This window comes from Cupressus sempervirens, chromosome 3, assembly GCF_028749045.1.
Source record: "Cupressus sempervirens isolate cs-2001-9-10 chromosome 3, ASM2874904v1, whole genome shotgun sequence".
In the NCBI taxonomy this organism is placed as follows: Eukaryota; Viridiplantae; Streptophyta; class Pinopsida; order Cupressales; family Cupressaceae; genus Cupressus; species Cupressus sempervirens.
This window is the reverse complement of record NC_143120.1, coordinates 936,354,991-936,357,785: the sequence shown is the minus strand read 5'-3', so window position 1 is coordinate 936,357,785 and position 2,795 is coordinate 936,354,991. Positions and strand designations below refer to the sequence as shown.

The following is a 2,795-nucleotide window of genomic DNA, read 5'->3' as shown; positions in this document are numbered from 1 at the left end:
TGCCATACTAAGTATTTTTGAAAACATATTTGAGTAGAAGGACTATAGTAGATACTACCAGAAACAGCTTCTTTGCAGTTTTTGAGAAATACTAATAAAGCAAAAAAGAACATCTACTAGTTGGTAGACATAATGGCAACTCTCTAGCAATTGGATTTAATTTCATACATGCACATATCTAATTTAATGTCATACACGAACATATCTAATTTAACGTCATACATGAACAAACATATAATATAAAATGATAACCAATAATGTCATATACATTAACAAACACATAATATATTATGATAACCAATAATGTCGTATATGAACAAACATATCATATATTAACCAATAATGTCATACATCAAATATAGAATGTCATATGTACATCAAATGTGTATCGAATATGTCTCTCAGATGCCTATATATATACATGGGGAAGGAAACAAGTCTCTATATATATGTATCAAATATCTCAACTACATTTTTCCTTCCCATGAGGGGAAGGAAACAAGTCTCTCAACGTCCTCTGCCGTCGTGTGGAGGGAGACAGTGGAGATGACGGGGCCCTCCTGACACGCTCACTTGACCTCTTGTTGAGGCTCTTCTCCAGGTCCAACTAATACAAAGAAAGTAGATATGAATCAATATTTATTATACGTTGAAATCAAATATATGTACTCACAAAATCAATTATTTTCTTACCGCCAACAAATAGTCACTCTGTAAGTCCACCTCAAATGCTCGTGGACAATCAGGCGTGACAAGACCCTACAAAAATTCAATAAATATAATCACTTATAAATAACATTAGAAATTTTGAGATTAACTATTATAAACAACTAAAACGAAGAAAATTCTTTCATACCTCCGTCAGTGGCTATGAGCTAGCCACAGCTACGGCCACTCCACTATCAATAGACTGTCGCAGATGAGGAGGTGTGTCCGACATCATGAGCTGCATGTCATACAATACACGTTATATCTAACATGAAACATGGAATAAATATAATCAAATGAATTAAATTAACATGAAACAACTGTACCTATGTGAAGCTCGTATGATGTCTCTGCTCTGCGTCTGTGGTAAAGGTTGAGGGTCCTGTGGAGAACTGATGCACATGCATATTTTTTTTGGTCAATCCTTAATATGATTACGTAATAAATATATGTATTAATTAAAATGATTAAATTGATACATACCTCAGCACTCGTCAAAGGGACAAAAAATGGGCCTGGAGGATCGCTGCTAGGCCCAGGAACACTTTGACTCTAAATTTTGAACAATGTCAATAAATCCTAATTAATTAATCATTCACTATACGTATGAAATGTGATCAAATTAGTAATTTACCTGTGTGTCAATGCCAAATGTCTCATTCAGGAACTAATCGGTGACAAGCCCATCATCTGCACCATCTCTAACATGAGTGCCAAATGTGCATAGGGATCTGCATGAAGTGCGCATGTGACCACGACGTATAGAAGGCTCCCCCTCAACTAATGGGCTCGTGGAATGGATTAGGGTCTGCGTCAAAGCATTAATGGTCCCTAGAGTGTTGGCCTCTACATGTTCCTTCACAACTGAAGGAATAATCACATGCTCACGTTGTGGATGGACCACGGGTGCCCTAACTACATTAGGGTCACGACGTGCTCCGGGCCTCTCAAATGATGACCCCCCACCTCTACCCTGGGATTCTAACATATCAAAATAATCGAGGATCTGCCCAAGGACAAACTCACAATATAATTTTTTCAAAAAATACATGGGGACCTCGTGATTGTTGCGAGGGGCATCAAAAACCATCCACCATCTATCCCAAAAATTATTTCTAATAGCATCATGTATGCACCAATGGATGGGGAATCGTTTAGTACCCTCTCTAACAGTATTTTGCTCACCGGGTTTTCTAAATAATGCACATATACTACCTTTTGGTATTTCCTTTTTTTTAACATCTTCATATGACAATTTATTTGCATAAAATCTTTTTTGTTCATCCCTCTTAGCCCGCCAAATATCTAACTGACCAGTAACTAAGGCTATCTGAGTGTTAATGGATTCGAGGGATGATGCCAATTGAGCCCTCATTGGATTGGTTTGTTCGGATTCTTTCAACCGAGCAATGATTCCTTCTAATTCAGTTTTGCCTCTCTCTATTTCATTTCTTAGATTTTCTTGTGTGCCTGGTGGAGGTCTTGCAATTGGTTCGGGTTGTGGAATTTGTTCTTCTTCTTGAGGAGGGTTTTGGTTTTGGGGTTCTTGAGGGTTTTGATGTTCTTGTGGATTTTATGGTTGATTATGAACATTTCCTGATAAAAAATCAATTGAAATTCAAATAAATAAACAAATCTAAATGGAATTTGTAAAAACCCTACAAAAGAATATAAAAAACTTACAAAACAATATGAAAAATATATCAAACAATGCAAAGTTAGGTTTATATCACTTACGGCGTCGTCGTGGGTGCGCTTGTGGTCTTGGATTTCGTCGACGAGGAGGCATTTTGGAAAATGGTGGTGCAAATGTTGAGTCTTCAACTCACGTACGCGCTGCTCACTGTAGGAGTAGAAGAAAATGGCAATGAAAATGATGGGTTGCGGGTTTGTAGCCCATCATATATACTTCTTCTTTTTTAAAGCGCGTACGCGCTGTTTAAAATAGGAAAAAAAAATTTCCTTGTCACCTTTTTGGCACCACAACTCAGTGCATATGCCCAAGGACTCTCCATCATAGAGCAGATTGGCAATGCTATACTAAGGCTAGAAACAAAGAAGGACAACATATCATCAAATAGAGCCAC

The 2,795-nt window shown here is 37.4% G+C and overlaps 1 long non-coding RNA gene across 1 annotated transcript; it reads right to left on the bottom strand.

The window, feature by feature from the left end:
• Positions 1-309: 309 nt before the first annotated feature.
• Positions 310-950, bottom strand: LOC149569839 (uncharacterized). Its single transcript, XR_016361776.1, has 3 exons — positions 857-950; positions 694-759; positions 310-607 (listed from the first exon to the last, which is right to left on the bottom strand). It is a non-coding gene; the product is annotated as an uncharacterized LOC149569839 (long non-coding RNA).
• Positions 951-2,795: the final 1,845 nt, after the last annotated feature.